General features: G+C 34.3%; 1 protein-coding gene across 1 annotated transcript in view; it reads right to left on the minus strand.

Annotated features, from left to right (window-relative positions):
* LOC126974077 (semaphorin-2A) overlaps window positions 1-13806 on the minus strand; it is a 537897-nt gene that overhangs the window by 523799 nt on the left and 292 nt on the right. The gene's annotated exons all lie outside the window — the stretch shown is intronic.

The raw sequence follows: 13806 nt of genomic DNA on the forward strand, positions 1-13806 counted from the left end.
TTTGTTTCAAGTGCCATTCGCTACGGGCTACGTTTTAAGGAATGATTTCTTAGTAATACAATACGTTTAGACATTTAATTGAAATAAATGCGTATCCTGCTATATATTAAAACGTATAGATATATTTATTACTTTCAGATTCTTATTTATAGAAGAAGAGGTCAAACGAGTTTAAATACGGGTCTCCTGATGGTATGTGATTTGTTTTTTTGTAATACCAAATGAATCATAAGATCTTTGCCGATCCTATATATACTTAAACAGAAAACGTGTTGGTGCGTGGTGAACGAAATAATATAAGAATCGAACTGGGGTCATATTATAAGAGGATTATAACTATCAACTAGCTTTAATAATTAATGATTCTTCTGCAACTTTTATAGTTAAATATCTATTCATATTTATAAAACACAAACAAATAAATTGTTATTTGATGGTTTTTAACTTTGAGGACAGTAGTTATTATTTATATTCTTCATTGACTGATATGTGGGATAACTAGGTTGTTTCCATTAATTTTTTTAAAGAAAAAGGAAGACAAACAAGTATACGGGTCACCTGGTGTTAAGTGATCACCGCCGCCTACATTCTCTTGCAACACCAGATGTATCATAGTATCGTTGGGTGAGGTATGGGTAGTCTTTATCTTTCATTAAGTGATTTTATATCCTATTTTGTATAAAAATATTTGAATTTGATTTTCCGATGGCCTTAGTCTACATTATTTCCGAATACTCGGAATGTTTTTTTCCGGAAGTTGTATTTCCGAATGGCTCGGGATTTGGTCAGGTAGTATAATTATATCCCCATATAACGGCTACTTGCCTGGGACTCTACAGTTTCCTGGCACTAATTCTCACGTAAATTTATAAGGCTTACTAAGAGGATTTGATGGCAGTTTATACTACTTAATTATATACATAACTCAATGGGATAAACCCTAGTGGAATCGGATGATCGTTGTCAGCCTCTAATTACGCATTTTTAATAATTATATCATCCTGGAAAAGGTCATAAAATTTATTTCTGTTTTAAAAAAAACAATTCGATATAATGTTGATTTATTCAATACCACCATTTCAAATAAAGAATGGGAGTTTGAGAGAGAAGAAATAAATTTCATTTCAGATTTAAATTTTGAATGGAAGAAATATCCCTTAAAAGCGCCATGCATTGAAATTTGAATTATCAATGTTATTATTAATATGATAATAACAATATTTTGTTTACATCTTGAACTAACACAGCTGTTGAAATTATCAGAAATATGATTCATAAAATTGGCAAAGATCATCAAAAGGAAAGTTAAATTAGTCTTGGTAATTTAATTCATATAACTTCGATAAAACAACTTCTAAAGGCATCCTTTCTATCGTCTATAAAGAGGTTTTTAAACTAAAAGAAGGAACAGATAATCAATATTTTAACCCTTTCGTAGATGTTTTTTGTGAGACGAATCGTTCGCTTAAGCTGCTCTTTAATTAGGATTACATAGCCAAATGGCAAAAAACGGAACCCTTAAGGATTCGTCATGTGTGTCTGTCTGTCCGTCTTAAGTCCGTCGAAACTATAAGAACTATACTGTTGAAACTAGGTAAGTTCATGTATTTTGTGAACCTCATTAAGATTTTTACACAAAGATACAAAAAAATAATACTTAGAAATGAAACTCAAAAATTTTTTTTCATCAAACCCATTAAAATCATATTAAGTCTTCAAAAATAATATTAAGGTTTCTAACATATTTTTTTTCAAAAGTAATATTTAATAAAACTAATATTTAATAAAGAATAATTTGCGCGAGAGACACTTCCAAATAGGTAAAATGTTTGTCCCCCCCCCCCCCTGTTACTTCTAAAATAAGGGAATGATAAAACTACAAAAATATATGATGTACATTACCATGCAAACTGCCACCGAAAATTGGTTTGAACCAGATCTACCAGGTAGTTCTTTTTAATTAAAAAATACACGATTATTAAAACGTTGATCAAAGTTAGAACTAATTACAACAACTTTTATATTATGTTCCATGCTGCTACAGAACTCTTCATCGGCGAGTCCGACTCGCACTTGGCCGCTTTTTTTTTATCAATTTAGTGATTGTGATTAGTATTAAGTTTTGTTAGTTCAAATCTGGGTAGTCTGTCCGTGTGGTCTGTTTACGGCTATAATTTCTAGTAGCTGTGCCAGTGTAGTTAGCCAGAATAGTTCATTGTGTGACAATTCAATGTGATCTTCGAGATTTTATTGAATAAAGATATACTGATTCTGATTCTGAAGTTTATTTGTAAATTCAGTTTTTAAAACAATTTTTTTTTTATTTTTTTTTATGGAATAGGAGGACAAACGAGCGTACGGGTCATCTGTTGTTAAGTGATCACCGCCGCCCACAATCTCTTGCAACACCAGAGGAATCACAGGAGCGTTGCCGGCCTTTAAGGAAGGTGTACGCGCTTTTTTTGAAGGTACCCATATATATAATATATTCCAAATAAGACTTTTATATACGCGGCATACTAGATGGCTGTCTGTATACGTAATATTATAAATTTGACATGTTACATTAATTGACAGCTGACACTGATATCCCAATAGTTTGAAAATCTTGCAACTTAGATCATTAATTCGTCAAGATAGACTATGACAGCTGTGAAAACGTCAAAAAAAAGTGGGTTTAGAGTTAACCTTAAGGGCTTTTTAGATGTGGGAGAGTCACGTTGCCGTCTTATGACATCAGCACAATCGGGCCAGACTCGTCAATACTCGCACATTATTACAAAGTGACATACAAATTTTAAGTGTAAGACGTTGCTTGTCACGCATACTAATGTTATTAACCTGTCCTATTTTTATCGGTTGTCTAGCAGCAAGAGACTCTACCTAGACGTATAAATAATTATATAAAGTAGAACGATAATATATTGCAAAATAGTGTTTTGTTGCTATGCAGTTGAAGTTGGGTTACTTATTATGTTATTATTAATTTATGTCAGTCGTCAATGTATGAACGTCAACATGGAAATTAAAAGAAACAAAATCCGCTTTACACAGCTCTTAAAATTGTAAAAGATTTATCGCTGTTATTTATTATTTTAACATTCCTACCACTGAAAATATACTCTTACGATACAGTATATGCATTCACCCAGTTGTATAAGTATTTTTTAAGGTGCATAAAATATCTGTCAAATAAAGGTGTTAATCTGGATAAAGCGAAAAACCTTCAATCGTGTTTGGCATAAGGCGCTCCTCTCGAAACTTCTATTATTAGGGCCTAAAACTAGACCTTTTTAAATATTTCATTTTTGACTACATTTTTGTAGAATTGAATACTTTGGCAATTTTTTACTATTCTACTAATTATTGAAGTTGGTATGGAAGAAAAATAAAACATCGTTACTTAGCGCTTACGCAGATAATTATATGCTTAGCGAGTTTTCGTACTTCCAGTCGCTTCATCACGCCTTTACGCTTTAATCTACTTTAAATGTATGCCTTTAAGCTGTATTTTCACAAAAGTCCGTTCAACTAGTAAATAGCTAGGCAGAATTTGAATTTCAGGTACTGAAGTTATTTGGATCTTGTTTAAAATGACTCAAACGATTTTGCTGAGCGTAGCGATGGCATGCTCGCTACGAAACTGCTACGGCGAAGTTTTGGATGAAACAGGCCATACAACTCGTATCATATTAAACCAGCTTTTGTTATAAAATTTTAATCTCAAACGCTTTCGCCAGCCTGTGCACGACATGTGTTTACAGACCAACTTTGAGGTGGTGATTGCTAAAAATTATACAATTTCAAGTATTTTTATTAAACAATGGATTTTTGAACGCTATTGATGTTTAGAATATATCATTAGAGAGAGTGTGAGTGAATAAAACTTTGACTTTTCTGAATTTCTTTACGAAAATTCAATTACAATAAAATTTACGGCAATGGAGAGGGCTACACTCGGAGTATCCCTGCGAGATCGACTCAGAAATTGTAAAGCAAAAAATATTGAAAAGAGCGCAAAAAAGAATGCTGGGAGAGTTTCTTGCGCCGCTTCTTCTCTCTCAGAGCGCCATTTATTTCCGAAGCGGTAGTAGTATCTAGTAGTTATTAAAAATGACATCAAAAAGAATTCTAAAGGAATCAAGTTTAAAGAAATAAATGCCATTTATGCCTTTTATGCCTTTTAATGAGGAGATCCGTAGGAGAACCAAAGTCACCGACATAGCCCAAATGATTGCGAAACTGAAGTGGCATTGAGCAGGGCACATAGTTCGACGGACAGATGGCCGGTAAGGCAGAAAAGTGAAAAACTTTAAAAACATGACAAATTGTTTAGATTTGCAAAAGCGACATCTCAAGTCAATTTCCTAATATGCAAATATTGGGGTTGAGCAGGTTAGCAACTGTAAAGTAGATTCTGTAGATGAAGCCACAACCTGAGAGTTGAACAAAGCATACAAGATTTTATGACGATACATCATTTGAATGGTTAGCACAGTTGGGAGAGCACTCGCCCGGAACGCGAGAGGTCGTGGGTTCGAGTTCGGATCGTTCATAAAATTTGATTTTCCCAACTGTAAAATTTTCACTATACACACCCAATTCAGTAAAAATCTATTACTTTAATAAATTCTGAAAGATTAATTGAAATAGGCATGTCATGTACACTCGGATTAATATAATTCTTAAGAGGAACTGGTGGGAAATTTTCTGGTGATATGAATTGACAGGGGGCTGATTGGGATTTCCTGTAATGATGGTGTGTTAGTGGTGATCAACTTAGTAAAAAGATATTTCTAAGGCATTCTACATGTAATACAAGGCATGCAATGCAATGCATTATACATACATTGAAATTTTAAACAATTTTCCTAAAGCCGTTTCAAGACGACAGAGTAATGGTTCTTTCAAAAGCCGCCTACGACTTTTTCTAAAGCCGACAATGCTTTTGTGATTTCGTGGGCGAGAAAGTGGGTGACGCCTATATGTTACCTTCAAGTGACCTATTTGAATTAATTATCTAAAACTTACTGTCTGGTGCTACACAGAATTGGTTTTAACAATCTGACCGCAAGCTATGTATAGCTCTAATTGGCGGGATTCACTACTCTGTGTACGACTAGATCCCTTTATGGAAACAGGTTGTTCATTCGTTCGTGAGTTAGGATCACTGCTTTATTTTTCACTTTTTAAATCGTACTCTCATAGTAGTGCACGTAATTACTATTAGAATACCGAAAACCTGGTTAAAATAAGTGTAGTAACTCAAACATTGTCGATTATTTTTGAAAAATTAAAACAAAAATCAACACAGTAATTATATTGGACAAAAGTCTTAATTAGTATTTTGTGCTGTTAATATTAGTCCAGCATTTATAAGTACCAGTTATTTGTAAGTTTAATCGATTTACAGCAATTCTCACGTATCATAATATGTCCAGTTCATTTCCACTTTAATATTTTGCATCATCATCAACCGGAAGACGTTCACTGCTGGACAAGGCCTCCCCCAAAGATTTACACAACGATCGGTCCTGCGCTGCCCTCATCCAACGTATTCCAGCAAACCTTACCAGATCGTCGGTCCATCTTGTGGGGGACCTACCAACACTGCGTCTTCTGGTACGTGGTCGCCATTCGAGGACTTTACTGCCCCAATGGCCATCTGTCGTAGAGTTGAACAAGACATATCAAGATTTACGATCCATTCGTCATTCGAATGGTTGGCTCAGTAGGAAGAGCGCTAGAACGGAACCCAAGAGGTCACAGGTTCGAGTCCCGCATCGTTTATAAATTTTGGTTACAAATTTAATTCTCTTAGTTTCGTAAAAATTTTGAATAAGCAATACTACAAGCCATGTAAGGGCTACTAAATTCTGTCTTTTCTGTCTACCATAAGCTTCAAGGTAGACACTCAGCCATTAAATAGAGATTTAATTGTTCGATGTCGTAATAAGGTTTTGACTCCAAAGATTTGCATATTATTAACATTAAAGAATACTTTATCATGTAGTGGAGACATCTGTTCAATGATGTGAGTTTAAAGCTACGAGATTGGAGAGCGCAAAAGAGATTACTATCTTATGTGCGATTTAAAGCCTAGATAGATGTTGCCAAACATTACTATATATTGAAATTTAAATATATTTTGATAAGATATTGAAATAGGATGTGAAATCACTTTATTGAACGTCAAAAACTACCCATTTTATTTTCAAATTCCTCAAAACTGAGAAGAACGAGTGAAAAAAACTCAGCGGGCTTCTTCTTACAATCAAATTTATAATTTAAATAGCCTAACGGCGGTCGCTCCAACCCCAATCTTTGGTTAAATTAAAAAAGTCATTTATGTTATAGTAACCTTTACCACACAAACATCTTGATAATTGCAATAATTCTTTTTTATTTCTTAATACATTTGTATCGAAAATTTTCGGGGATCATGTTGTTAAAGCGAACATAATCTAAAGAGCATTTCCTTTATCAGGATGTTATGTGGTTGACGTAAGCGTTTCTTCCTTTCAAATCCAATTCATAATAAAATATACTTTCAATGTAGAGCGAGGGCCGTTTTACTGCAGACCGTTACAGTCGAGGCGAGTCATAAATGATGCACGGCGCTGCACGCGTGAAGCCTCATTTTACGATACATCGAATCCTTATCGGGCCGGATCTGTAAGCTGAAAAGCTCGTTCAATATCAGATTGACGGAGCTTAGCCTAAAACATCCACATTAACGGCACTGGAATATATTATGATTGTAACTTGTTGTAATTTATACGTTTGAATACAATTGAAGCTGAATTTATATATTTTGTAGTCAAGAACGTTGATCATGAGTACGAAGATTATTTAGTATTCGTCTTTGCTCAGGTGTAATTGGCATGCGGTGAGAGTGCGGGCTAGAACGGGCACCGGGCGAGCGCTGAGCAAGCAGTCAGTGAACGACTATCGAGCGAAGAGGTTGTGTCGCACGCCTATGCCGGGACCGCGTTCTTGTCACATAATCATAAGGCTTTGTGGAGTGTACCTATCATTAAAATTGTAACGTTGGTTGCTAATAATGGTACCGTGTGTTTATAAGACTGTGTTTTAATAATTGTTGTGATCAATGCTAACAACCATGGATAACTACGAGGATCCTGAACATGTGACTGGCAATGCACCGTCATATAATAGTGTGTACAAGTTATAGTAGATTTTTTTGTTTTCAATAACGTTGGATATCTGTACCGTTTGTTCCAGCTGATCTTTGGAACCACTGAACCAATTTTGACTAGACTTCTAAATCAAATCCAATCAAAATCACATAATTCATGTAGGTCACGGAAATGACACTTATGAATGTCAAAAAAATATTTCTTATTAATCTACCGATACTTCGTAAAGGGTTGAGCTAATGAGAAGAAGTAGCAAGAAACACATTGTATACACTCTTTTATATCAAGATTTACATTTCTTTATTTGTATTTTTTATATTTAGAGGTTGCTTTAACGTGTTCTTTTTGAGAATTAAAATTAGGTTTCCACGCAATAATATAACCCATGCACAGCAACCAAGATCCGATTAATTGTTTTTGAATGAAAATGAAATCTGCGCAGGCAAAGTGTAGGCTCTATAAAAAGGTGGAGTATAAATGTATTTTATGCCTTTTCATTTCAGACGGTGCTTCATCAACCATGCTGCTTTGACAAATATGAAATATTTGGCAGCATTTTGACCAAATAAGCTTGTCAATTAGAGGGCAAAAGTGTTCATTTAGTGATTTAATAATTGGCTGAAAAACAAAGCAAAGCCAAACAGCTAAGCGCAGTGATACATGGCTTTACATCATTAAGCCATTAGGTAAAAGTGAATATTAATGTATTGTTATCTATTTTTTTAATATTATAATCTGTTAATTAATTAAATTAAAACAACATAAAAACATTTTTCGCTGTTTGAGATGATGTATGTATTGGTGACTACTTGAGCTCCAGTGTAAGTTAAATAAATTTGAACTAACTGTCTGCATAAGTCGGCCGGTTGGCCGCTCGAAATCCAACTGGGATGGGCAGTGTTCGGGAAGCTCCGTAAAATCTTCTCGTCCCAAATACCACAGTGTTTGAAGACGAAGGTTTTCAACCAGTGTGTGTTGCCAGTTATGGTCGCTAACTATGTGCCTTATGAGAAAGCTCATGGTCGCTCAGAGGGCAATGGAGAGGGCTATGCTCGGAGATGCCCTGCGATATCGAATCTGCGACATGATCCAAATAATTGCGAAACTGAAGTAACAGTGGGCAGGGCACATAGTTCGACGGACAGATGGACGTTGGGGCAGTAAAGTCCTCGAATGGCGATCACGTACCGGAAGGCGCAGTATTGGTAGGCCGCCCACAAGATGGACCGACGCGGACGATCTGGTCAAGATCGCCGGAATACTTTGTCCAGCAGTGGACGTCTTCCGGCTAATGATGTGATGATGATAATGATAAGTTGGCCATCTCTAACGGTCTAGCTTACTACAAGAAGACTAATTAAACTTGAACTAAATTCTTCATTAATTTATATGGAATGCATGGATAAATAAGCCAAGCCAAACTGTAGAGGAATCACAATCACGGCCATTGAGAAAGTTGTGCCCCTTCTCTTTGAATCGACCCGGAAACACATTAAAAGGGAGGTTTTTTTAGTAAAAAAAGAAACATTTAAATAAAACCACACAGTTACTACATTGGGGGAGTACAGCAAGTCGAGAAAGTCAGCGATTCCAACGAATTTGCAGTTTATAGTTAAATTTTTTCGGAAATAAACAGACTGTCAAAATATCAGTTATCTAAGTATTTCCACTTGTGAGATAACAGACAGACAGACGACAGACAACGGAGCCTCAGCAACAGGGCTCCGTTGTTTACGCGAGCCCAAGACACAAATGAAGAACACATTACAAGTGGATTTTCAACAACTTGTGAGCCCACATCATATAGTATTATCCTTCTAAGTAGTTTTACTTTAAAAGGAGACTTCAATATTCTCGAAAACTATAAAAATGACTACATACTTCATCTTTTTACAATCATACTCTTATTAAATAGATGATAATATAAATGGGTTTACTTCATTACTCATATTAGTACATAAATAAAAGTGTATAATGAAGGGACAAAGCCCATTCAATGAATAGAACATCACTGAAAAGTTTCTCACTAAGTGTGTATAAAAACAGATCGCGTACGTACTCGTAATACTGAATATTTACACGATATTTTTTTTATTTGACGAGCTTTTCAGACGAATGTAATGAACAGCTATGAGTTGCGGGTTTAATCCCTTCTGCTAATATTTTAGTTGTATTCGTTTTGTTAATAAAATTCATGTTACCCCCCAATATCAGTTAAAAGATAGCAAGCTCGCGAATTCATACAGAAGTAATCAAAGTACCAAATTAATGCCCATTTTCCCCATCGTATATAAAAAAAAACACTGAAAATAATACAGTCGTTTAGTATTTAAACGCTGAAAAACGTCGCGGTGTGGACCACTTTGCTTTTTTCTTATACAGAAAATTATTTAAATCGGTTCGTGTCATATTTTGAATAGTCTAGTTAAAAATGATGCATAAAAAATGAGTGCCTGTTAACTTCACGCGCGATTAATCTAAAAATTATTGATTCACTAACTTTTTTCGTTTTTCCCGCAAAATAAACTTTAAAAGTGGGAGGCTCCTTTGCACAGGATGCCGGCTAGATTATGGGTACCACAACAGCGCCTATTTCTGCCGTGAAGCAGTAATGTGTAAACATTAGTGTGTTTCGGTCTGAAGGATGAAAAATTTTTACTTACAAGTATATTATATATAAGAAGCGAAATTTTATATTTAGATTTAGAAATATTAATTAAATAAAAATTGAAATAAACACGTGTACAAGTTATGTTTCTTGATATTTTTAGAAGAACCGTAATTTGATCCTTCAATGTAATTATCAATTAATACGAAACTTCATGGGTTGACAAACGTCAAAACGGCCATCATAGCGTGCCGTATGTATAACTATTAAGATGTAAAACCAATATATTGTAAATTGGTTTAGTTATAAGAATTAAATAACGGCGAAAACTGGCCTCCTATTCCCTCTCCCTCCTTCCCTTTCCCAAGATCCCCCCCTCTTATATTTATGTTATATATGTATGTATACATATCTATGTATTTATTTACCTTAGTTTTAAGTTAGTTTTAAGTTCTAGTCATTAGTCTTAAGTTAGGTTAAGTGATAGGTTACGATTAATATTACGTTATATCAATAGCAAATAGCCAGGTTTTCCCAGTTTCCTGGATTCCCCACAAACCTCATGTATTAGTTTTTAAGCATAATAAAGTTTTATCCCTCAATACGTAGATAGGGTTGTAGAAATAAGTTTTCTGATACCTACATATATAAGGCTTAATTGTAAATTGCTTTAATAAGTAGATTTAAGTAATTTTGTAAAATGTATTTAATACCAAATATAGAAATCTTGAATTTGATTTTTTTTTTTTGTATAACTATTAAGTGAGCCCTTCTTATATACGCCATTGTCGGGTAAAGTTTACGCATTACGAACATTCAGCTTTGTTCCAATTGCAGTAATTGAAACTCTGCGTTAGATATAACGTTTTACACTTAACAAAACCTCTACCTATGACACTTACATACTACACTTATGAGACCCTAGTTTATCTTATTCTTTTACCACTTACTTACTTTCACGCTAATAACCCTGTAGTGTGTGTATTACCTTTATACTCCTATGCACACACTGATCTCTTCAATTGTTATATAAGCGCTTGCATAGTATAAAAAAGGAGCTTATAATTGCAGTGCTCATGCTTAAACCTTGTTTCCATTGCAGTAATCTGTATATATTTAAAAATGAATTACTGTTCGTTAGTTTCGCTAAAACTCGAGAACGGCTGGACCGATTTGGCTAATTTTGGTCTTGAATTATTTGTGGAAGTTCAGAGAAGGTTTAAAAGGTGAATAAATATAAAAAATGCTCGGAATTAATTAAAAGCAACAATTTTGTTTTTCCTTTGATGTGTCCCGCGTCGTTCAGAAATCACACTGAAAGAATAGTTTAAAATGAATAAATATTAGGATCTTTATAACTTTCTAACTTTCTCAGGAGGTAAAAAACAAACTTAATTTTAGCTACCTATAGTTGGTAGATTTTATGTACGGTTTAATATTTGGTAGGTCTGACAATCGGTTGTCATCTATTTTTTATACCCCAAAAATTATAATTCTTGATTTTTTTCTTATTACTTTTTAAGGCAATACAACGTTTGCTGGGTCAGCTAGTATACATATAAAACTCTCAGACATAACGTCATATAGTTAGCAAAAGCCCTGCCTTGTGACCAATAACAAGACAAACTCTACTACACATATGACACCCTATGAAAATATTTAACTCAGGCTAAATTCGATTAACTAATTCAGATCCAAACGAAATTTTAATCCTTATGGCGTTTATCATACTTGTATGTTGAGAAAATCCTTTAAGAATTTATCTTCACATCGTAGCCCACATTCGTGTTTTCATTTCGGATTTACTCCAAACTTAACACCAAACGTACGCAGCTGCGCAATTCCACAGAACATTTTCTTTTCTTCGATACGAGATCTGACTGGCTTTTGTGATTTAAAAAGATTTGCAAGAAAAACCGCTTATCTTGCCTCCGTTTGTCGTGTTTTGTAGATAATGTAATGGTATTTTGTTATGTTATTATATAGACTTTGTAAAGATTGTTCTTGATATTGCATTGTATGTAGTTTCGACAAAATCATGACCTACCTTAATCTCATTTTTCTACGGTCAGATAAACAAGTAGGTCAAAATTAGCTTGAATATAGTTAATTCTTATCTTATGCATGTTTGAAGTTGATACTCTTAATAATTTGAATTTGATTTATTTTGAATGTGATATTCCTCACTTCTAGGATTAAGTAACTTAAATTTGTATCCAAAATTTATGGTTCAACTCTCAGGTTGTGTCTCCATTTAAAATTATATCTATACCAAGATTTTCGAACCATACGTCACTCGAACGTTTGGGTCAGTTGGAAGAGCGCTCGAACAGAACCCGAGAGGTCGCGGGTTCGAGTCCCACATTAATTTTGGTCACAAATTAAAATTGAGTTCCCTAATCCAGCAATTGATAAATGATAGCCAGGACTAACATTCAACATATTATACATATAACAAACAAACAAACAAGAAGACTACGAGGAGCGCGACCGTGTAGTCATAGTGACGGGGCATAGGTATTTAAATAATTTATTATAATTAATAATGTTATAAACTTTAATATACTTTCGTTTAAAATATAGAATAAGAAAATTGTACCACTAAGATTAAGGATTGGTCTCCACTGCGCTCCAACTTGATACCGCAGGCGTAGTCCCAAATTGCAGCAACTAATACTACGCACAATTGGGCGTACTCAAGACAGTTTCGAGCAATGTGTGACGTTCACGTGCCACATGTTCGTGTTCCACATGTCAAACTTCGCTAATAATTGAAACTAAAATGCCGGGTTGCGTAGTAAAACTTTGTAAAAATGATACTACAAGAAATAAGAAAGACACTGGGATCACATATTATCATCAGTAAATATTTTGTATTTTTATTAATTGCAATATAAAATAACATTATATTATATTCATACACTTACAACCAAACTATGGAATAAGCTGTAGTTGTAGTAAATAATGTGTAGTGTTTCCAGGACCATACGACATGGGTACCTCCAAAAAACGCATACAGGCTGGTAACGCTCCTGTGATACCTCTGGTGGTGCAAGAGAATGTAAGGGGTGGTGATCACTTGACATTAGGTCACCTGTACGCTCGTTTGTCCTCCTCTTCCACAAAAACAATAACAAATAAACAGAAATGGTGCTGTCGTCTGATGAGAATTCTAGTTACCCCCAAACATGATTCCGGCGCATACCCGGCGCTCTAGGCTTTATTACCAGACTTAATAGTACTATTTTCACCCCTTTTAAATTTTGTATGTTAAATATGTATGAAACTGTCGTTTAAAACGTCCTCATTTTTTGAAGTCGGTTGATAATAGTCAAATATCTACTTTGAAGCATGCTCATTTAAGTAATTTTCCAAGTCAGGTCGCAACGACGTCTTTTATAAAGACTAAAATTAAGTATAATCAGTTTTTGATATTATATATTCTTCTGACTCTTCTCGTGCTGGAAACCAGTGGCAGAAGCGTCTGTAAATCCTTAAAAAAACAGTTTTATTTTTCATACAATGTGCATAAGGCAATAAAAAACATCCATATACATTATAAAAAAATATTTGGTATATTTACCCTGCAGTAAGCCACCGTAGCTTGAATTAACTAAAGTAAGTTTCAGCCCAGCTATGTGTACGAAGCCTTTGGATAGGTTATATTAGAAAGTATTCTGAAATACTCAACTTATGTCACAATGATGACGTAAACAAAACAAAAAAAAATTACAAAAAATATCATCTTAATAATATTACTAGCATACATAGTAGTAATTTATATGAATATATTATTTCCTTTATTTGTAAAGTGAAAAATAAATTAAACTTTTAAGTTTAGTCTGAGTTTAACAGAATCCCAGACAAGCTGTCTTAAGATGAGAGTGCTTAAAACACCTTTGACTCGTTGTTGCATTCCTACACAAAAATCTAGACATCTTTGGCTACGCAATATCCTTAAAATTTACATAATATGTGTATATATACACTCTTAAACAAATGTCTAATAAACAGCGACACATCTTGGAATAATGTAAT

Source organism: Leptidea sinapis, chromosome 31 (assembly GCF_905404315.1).
Source record: "Leptidea sinapis chromosome 31, ilLepSina1.1, whole genome shotgun sequence".
Taxonomy (NCBI): Eukaryota; Metazoa; Arthropoda; class Insecta; order Lepidoptera; family Pieridae; genus Leptidea; species Leptidea sinapis.